The following is an 8586-nucleotide window of genomic DNA, read 5'->3' as shown; positions in this document are numbered from 1 at the left end:
AGGCTAGTCTTGAGCTCACTTTGTAGCCCAGGCTGGTCTTGAACTCACAATGAATCTCCTGCTTCAGCCTCCCAACTGCTGGGATTAGAGGCATGGGCCACCACATCTGGCTAATCTTTTTAAATAAGGGAAACATTTGTTCATTTGCTGTCTGCTTATTATTTGATTTGATTTAGATGCAATTTGGCACAAAGTCAAAAAAATCCTTTGCTACAACAAAGTATCCAATATAGATCTGTTTGGTAGATTGCTAGAAATGTAGGCAGGAAATTGGTGCACTGAAGCCAGGTACATTGGTGCATGCCTGTAATCTTACACTTAGGGGGTTAAGGCAGGAGGATCATCATGAAATTAAAGCCCATTTGTGGTACATAGTGAGTTCAAATCTAGTCTAAACTACATAGGGAGACCCTGTCTCAAAAAAAAAAAAAAAAAAAAAAAAGATAATTTTGACATATTGACTAGGTGAGACTATCACTCATGGTTTGAAATTCACTTACAGCTAAACAAAGAAGTTGGCAATAAAGGGGGCAGTTTTTGCCTTCTGAGCACTATTTGTCAAGCATCTTTCTACTTCTCCCTATCTATCTAAGCACATCTGATTTTTCAAATCTTATAATTATTCTGCTATGACACACATAGATTATCCATTCTTAAAAAAATAATGTACTTTTAATGAATAATTTTATAATTTTATTTATTAGTGCTAACTCTGATTAATACTCTGGAAAACTGAAGACGTGTTGTGTCGATGTCGCTCCCGGCCGGCAGGAAGGACACACGACAAAGTCTGGCAGTGGACAACCTTTTCTTTTATTTTCTCTCCGTACAGCCTGCCCTGGGATCGCTCCCAGCCGAAGCCTCCTCTGGTCCGCTCCCCGCGGCTCCTTCCGTGCTTCGCTCCGAAGCCTCTACCGGTCCGCTGTCCGCGGCTCCTTCCGGGCTTCGCTCCGAAGCCTCTACCGGTCCGCTCTCCGCGGCTCCTTCCGGGCTTCTACTTCCCCCCAGGGGTGGCACCAGTATATATACGGATACAGTGTCCAATCATATTAAAGTAAGCAAGGCAAGCTGATTGGCTAACATATTATTGAGCGGGTTGTTTACGCGGTAAGCAGGAAACTAACGTGCTCGATGGGAGGGGTAATCTAACTCAGGCTTTACTCTTTACCACAGGCCGCATGATCGCTATACGCGGCGGCTCGGCAATGTGGTGGCTCCCAACAGTGTTGCATTGTATTTACTCATTTAATGGTGATAAAAGTTAATAAAAAATAAAACTATTTTCCTATTAGTTAAACATGTAACAATTTTTCCAAAACCAAAGTGGAAAAATCAATTTTCAAAAATATCTCTTCTTGATTCTATATTCCCTTTTAAGAATTTCCTGCATTACTTTTTTTAAAATTAATTAAAAGCTATAGGTTAAATTGGTTTCTAAACGTTTTGCTAAGTGGTAACTTAAACAGAAGACTTAATGTCTGCCTAATCCAAAACTCAAGCTCCTGCCCCAGCTGGAAAAAATCACCTCTTGGAGGAGCAAAAGGCCTCAGTATAACGCATCATCCACTTTCTGTTCCCATTTGGTATTTTTCCTTAGCCATTCAGAGACAATATCTTATCGTGTTTAAGAGTTACACATGGAACTTTTTGTTTTCAAACCACTAATCCTTCATTTCTTGATTATACTCTCCATGGAAGAAACATAATTTACTATGTATTTGCTTTATACTTTTTAATGGTATAACAACAAAACGCATTTCTTAGGAGTGTATCAAAGATGGAGTAAGTTAGTGCATATAAAGCTTTTATAGGCCACCCTTTCTCTATGTTTTCCATTCTCTCTTTTCTCCCTCTTTTTTCTTTCTTTCATCTTCCATATTTCAACTACTTGATTTTAAAATTATTCAACCTCCATTTTTTAAGCATAAGCATATTAACATTAGATTAGTTTGAAAATCCAGCATTTTGTTGGCATCATTATCAGAAATGGATTCATCTTAATTATTATGTATCTGACTTATTTTATAACAGCTATCATGAAACCTGAAATATGAAAGAATTTTTGATATTTTGATTGATATTTTAAGTCATACATTATTATGTGATTTAAATTAAAATACACACTGATATAAATTATGTTTCTACCACTGTCAAATGATGATTTGAAATTACCTAATTTGGAAGCTTAATAATTTCATTATTATAAGTTCATGTTTAGAATTCAGTTGTTCCTTTAAAAATTCATAATCCAATCACTAGCGTAAGATTTTCTGTGAATTAAGGAATGTATAATTAATTGCAAATTCCAGAATATATACTTGAACATATGAAAGAGTATGTAGGTTAATATCTTTGAAATCAGGCAATTTATTAAATGAATCTCCAAACTAATTGAAATTGCTCAGAAATTTTAATAGTATTACCCTTTCGAATAAAATATGTGATTTGTTAATGAAGGATTATGAAGATAATACATAAGAGCCATGATGCAAAAATAAATAAATAAATAAAGCTTTGTTCTATCTTTACAATAAAAGCAGTCATGAAACAGGATGGTGGAAAAATATCAAAGTTCTGCTTTACATCAACTAGAAAATGTTTGTCAAGCGTATTTGTAAACCATAGAGAGGACTCCATCAGTGATAAATTGAGCAGCTGTGCTGCCTGTTTTATTTCTTTATGGAATGACTGGCGTTCACAGAGCACCTTTATTCTTATATCTGTTCAATAAAAATGTTATGAATACATAAATGAAGAAATAAACTTGCTTGAGGAATAATTTGAAAGTAGATCTATTGCAGTAGATTTCAGTCAGTTAGTGGAGATACCTAATTGTATATTAAACATCTCAAGGGTCAAAATCCCAACTCAAAATGTAATGAAACCTAGGCCAGGGATTTAGCTCAGTGTCAGTGGTGCCTGTCTGCTAAGGAAGAGGTCCTGAGTTCGATGCCCGGTTTGAAAAAAATAAAAGCAAAAACCTAAAGGACACTAGCAGACTTGGTGTTCATTATAAGTGTAGTCATCTGCAGCCATGTTTTTCCAGTGGCAGGAGATGGAACTGACAGAACAATCCTTAGTTGCCACAATCTTTGTTAGATGGATGGAGAAAAAAAATATAATAACAGTTGACAACTCTGAAGAAACTTAAACTACTGATATACACATACCAAAAAGTAACTTTGTAAGTAAATATACCCTCCATTAGGAGCAATTAAACTTTCTATTCGCCCTGAAAAAATTCTTCCATATTTCAGGATTCGCAGAACAGAACCAGTAGGAGTCTATGTATATAAATAAATCAGAGCTGTATTTTTTGTGTGCTCTCCTATATTTAATAAGAAATGACACAGAGATACAAACAACTGGAATAGAAATCTAGAAATATGTATTTTTCTGTTTAAGGCAAGAAGGTACATGACTGTGGTGAATAAGAGAAGGGTAAAAAATGGGTAAAAATGGTGAAAACTAAGGACAGCATACATGGATGTTTAGAAATCTAAGCTTCATTGATATGTAGTGCTGAAAAATCACGTGTGTGTGTGTGTGTGTGTGTGTGTGTGTGTGTGTGTGTACATGTAGTGTGTTTAAGAGGCCCGGAAAGATGTGCAAAGGAAGACAGTATAGTGTTCCTTTTTAGGTAGAATTCATTTTGAAGCCAATCTGGAAACACCATTTCATTTATAGTTTATTAGAAGTTGCAACTATGCCCTTCTTTTATTAAATTTCTATCTCATATTCATATGAAAATTGATACCATTTTCTTCACAGGAAAAATAATTCTTCATTTTAGATTTCAATAGCCCAGGAGCTTTCTGCTCAAGTATGAGTTTAAGCACATGCTTTGTTTCTTGAGGGAACTCCCATACCTTTTACACTTCAGCCTCTTACCTGCGTCTTTCAACACTCTCAACGGCTTTTAGGAAATACTTTTACCTGTAGATGAAAATTATTCTGTTGAGAAGTGTGACTTAGTGCCTTTGTAGTTCTCTCAGCTTGCTGGTGATTATTGCTCAATACCATTCACTTTCCTCTGTCTCTAGTTGAATATAGCTTTTATTTCCTTCTCAAAAGAGGTTATAAATTTCTGCAATCTGTTTTGCCCTATATGAATCACATCAACATCCCCCTGGGAGATTATGGCTCATCCTCTCTGACATCTGGGGGACCTGTCCGCAGCTAAGAAGACAAATACAATACTGAGCTCTTTGAGAGGAGCTTGAAAATTCTATTTGATGATTTTATATCTCCGCTGAAAAGCACTAAAAGAATGACAATACTTAGCCAGTATCTATTTCATATAATCGTTGCCAGGATTCATCAGATCAAGTATTATGTGCTTAGAGCTCTTCAAAGAAAAAATGCTCCCGTTATCCCTAGATTTTCATCCCGTTCCTTTCATGACCTTTCACTAAAGCTAGAAGAGTTAATTACTTAAATTTTTTTTCAAAGGCGACCAGACATGAAGGTAGACTATGACACAAATTTTTCTTTAAAGCTTGATATAAAACAGCAGGCACTGGGCCAATATTCATTTCTTTCCTGAAACATATCAAATGAGTATGTCAAAAACATCCTGCCAAAATGGGTTTCACTGTAGGCCTTGCTGATTGTGATAGATTCTGTGCTAACATGAATCCTTGCAGGTGCTACAATAGTCCTTCCAATATTCCTAAATTTAATGCAATGCATATATGTTCCTGGTATATAAACACAGGTGAAAAGTTGACATGATGTGCAATTATAATAGGAATCAATATAAGCTAAAATCTATCAGAACTTTAAGTTACAATAATACATAGAATAAATAGTTAATTTATAGCTGCAAATCTAGTCATGTAGTGTTGCAACGATCTTTGATGGTCTAGCACTATGCTTGGCGTACATAGTAGATACTAATTAAATTTTCAATTAATTAAATCATTATTAAAGAGGGACAGTTGTCATTTAGCCACACAATATGTCATCTAGTAACCTGTATTATTCTTTCTTCCTATGTCCTCAAATATAAAAAGAAACAAAAATTTCTTACTCTTCAGCTCAGGAAAAAAAACCCTTTCATTAGCCAGTGAACCATAACCATAAGAAATAAATATTTCCTCAGAGAATTGTAGTTATGTTTCTCATAATCATCCTACACTTTTTCACAGGTAGTATACTGTCTAACATTATTTCTATGCTTCATAATACCTTATTTTTACATTTTAATCTTTTATTTTTTTGAATTTTGCTTAACTAGGACATGTTTGCATTACATAATGATTACACTCAGGATGGGAAGTTTGTAGAAATGCGTATCACGTCATCATACTTTCTCATCTCCACCCTGTACTCCTTCTCCTCTCCATTTCTTGGTCCTCTTCTCATTAGCCAAATTTTTAATTTCCTCTTCCCTATTATCCACCTTTTATTTTGCCCTTTAATTTATTTATACATTTGGTTTCTCAAACAAGAAAAACTATGTGATATTTAATCTTATGTGTCTGATTTATATCAGTTAGCATTACGGCTTCAAGCATGTCCATTTTTCAACTTAGATCAATCTTTATAATACGAAAGGACTCCATGGCATGTAAATAACAAATTTCTATTATCCATTCATCTGTTGGTGCACCTTTTATGATTTAGTTATTACAAATTAACCAAGGCATGCAGGTAGAACTGAAATATGATGTCTTTAATTCTTTAAGGAAAAATACCTCGAAGAGTTATATAGCTAGCTTAAATGAAATTTCTATTTTTAATCTTATGAGAAATCCTTACATTGATTTTCATATTGGTTGTACTAGATTGTATTCCCAACAACAACGCAGGAGAGTTTCTGTCTTACTGAATACTCACCAGCATTTGCTATTATTTTGTTCTTGACAGTCATTTTTTGGAGTAACATGAATTGCTTAAATGTATATTTTTCTAATAGCCAGAGATGTTGAACATTTTATACACTTATTGACCATTTTTACTTCTTTTGAGAATTGCTGATTCATTTCACTTGACGGTTTTTGAACTGCATCTTTTATTTGGATATGTCTAATTTTGGTGTGTGTTCTTCATATATTTTAGGTATTCTCTGTTTGAATTATAGGTAGAAAATTTTTTTCTCACTCTATAGGCTCTCTTTTCCTTTTCTTCTTTCCTTTACTGTGAATAATCTTTTTACTTTGATACAGTCTCCTTTGTTGATTATTGATATAGTTTCTGTACAAGTGGTGATTTGTTCAGAAAGCTGCTGACTAAGCCTATATTGTTTTACCTATTTTATATGCCAGCAGGTTAACTGTTTCTGCTGTTGTATTTTATATTTGATGATTTTTATGAGAAATATGGGCCTAGTTTAAATCTTCTGAATGTACACAGTCGTTTATTTCAGTGCCATTTGCTGCAGAAGCTATCATTTCACCTGCATATGTTTTGATATATGAAATCTGAACTTGTGATTCATCCTGCTCTATTGTTTTTTGCTGAGGATTGCTTTTGCTACTCTGAGTCTCTTCTGTTTCCATATAAATTGTCTGATTGCTTTCTGTAGGTCATCTGTGATGAACGGTGTAGGTGTTTTAGTTTTGATTGCAATAATCTATGTATCCATTTTGAAAGTATGGCCATTTCATTAATATTGTTTCTGCCTATGGAAAATGAGGTAACTCTCAATTTTCTGATGACCTCTTTGATCTCTTCATTTGGAGTATTGAAGTTTTGTTGTTGTTGTTGTTGTTGTTGTTGTTGTTGTTGTTGTAGAAGTGTTTTATTTCCCTCATTATTTTATCTCCTAAATATTTAATTATTCTTGAAGCTACTATGAATGGTTGTTTTCCTAATTTCTTTCTTAGTGAGTTAATAATTATTAGTGTACAAGAATACTCTTGAATTTTGTGCTATGAGTTTGTATTCTCTTACACTGATAAATTTCATTGTTAATTTTAGAAGTCTTTTGGTGACATTTGTTTAACAATCATGTCATCTGCAAATCATAATAATTTGATTTACCTTCTATTCTTATCATGTTTCTTTCTCTTTGTATATTGAACACAAGTTGTGACAGTGGACATCCTTGTCTTGTCCCTGACTTTAGAAAGTAAGCTTTCAGTTCCAATTATTATAATGTTAGCAAAAAGTTGTCACAAATGGTGGTAATCAAGTTGAAATAAAATCCTTCTATATCTATTTTCTTAATAGTTTTTATCATAAATCAATGTTGGATATTGTCAAAGGCTTTTTATGCATCTCTTGAGATGTTCATTTGCTTTTTTTCTTTACTTCTGTTTATGTGTGAATCACTTTTATTGATTGTATATGTTGAAGCAGCCCTGCAATGAATTCTACATGGATGATGCATGAACTTTGGATGACTTGTTGCATTCTGTTTGCCAGAATCTTTAAAAAAAAAAAAGAATAAAAATGATGGTACAGAATTTTAAAACAAGATAACAGGAGATTCACAATGGTTAATATATTGTATCTCACATTGAGAATTTTTGCAAATATGTCTATTAAAGACTTATAGCTTTTTTTTTAGTTTTTTCCTTGTTTGGTGTTGAAAACAAAGATATTCTAGCTTTCTGAAATGAGATTGGCAGTACTCCTTTCTTTTCAAGTTCTTTAAAGGTTTGATAAATTTTGGTATCAGATCCTTCCTGAAATTGTTGTGGAATTTAGTGATGATCAATTGTGTACTAGGCATTTCTCAGATTTTTAAAAATCTTTATCGCCACTTTAATTTTATTACAGGTTGTGGAGTATTCAGGGGTTTTATATCTTTTGTTCACTTTTGATAATTCTTACGTATCTAGGATTCTGTTTCTTTTGCATTCTCCTATTTATTGAAATATAGGTTTTTGAAGTAGTTACTGATAATCTCCTGGGTGGGAGATATTGAGCTCTATATTTTTGCCTTTGTCATTTCTTACTGGATTGGTTTGAATTTTGTCTTTCCTTATTCTTTTGTTAGATTAAGGTTGTCTATTTCTTTCTTTCTTTTTTTTTTTTTTGAAGCAACTCTTCCATCTTTCCATTTTTTTAATTATTTTGAAATTTTTTGGTCTCTGTTACATTCATTTTTGTTCTGACCTTTGTAATTTTCTTCCTTGCACTAGCTTTGGATCTGGATTGTTCTTCTTTTTCTAGAATCTTGAAATGCAGATTATTTATTTGGGCTTCCTCGATTTTTCTGGGCCTCTCCTGCTTGAAATTTCCCTCTTACAGTTGCTTTCATTATGACCTGGGTTCTGGAATGTTTCACTAACATTTCCATTTCTTTGTAAAAGCTGTCTAATTACTTCCTTGATTTCTTCTTTGATTCTTTTTTTTTTTTTTTTTTTTCTTCCAGTACTGGGGATTGAACTCAAGGCAAGTGCTTATGCCGCTGAGCTAAATCCCCAGCCCCTCTTCTATGATTCTTCTAGGTCATATTGTTTAGTTTCTCTGTGTTTGCTTAATTTCTGTGGTTTATTTAGCTGCGGATTTCTAGCTTCGTTGTGCTCTAATCTGTTAACATTCCTGGAATGGTTGTGAGCCTCTTGTATTTATTTATACATGCATGTTTCATGGACTAGTATGTTGTCTATTTTCGAGAAAGTTCCATGACAT

The sequence above is a fragment of the Cavia porcellus genome, unplaced genomic scaffold (genome assembly GCF_034190915.1).
Source record: "Cavia porcellus strain 051 isolate PalLab524CR breed Dunkin Hartley unplaced genomic scaffold, mCavPor4.1 scaffold_9, whole genome shotgun sequence".
NCBI lineage: Eukaryota > Metazoa > Chordata > Mammalia > Rodentia > Caviidae > Cavia > Cavia porcellus.
This window is presented reverse-complemented; position numbering follows the sequence as displayed.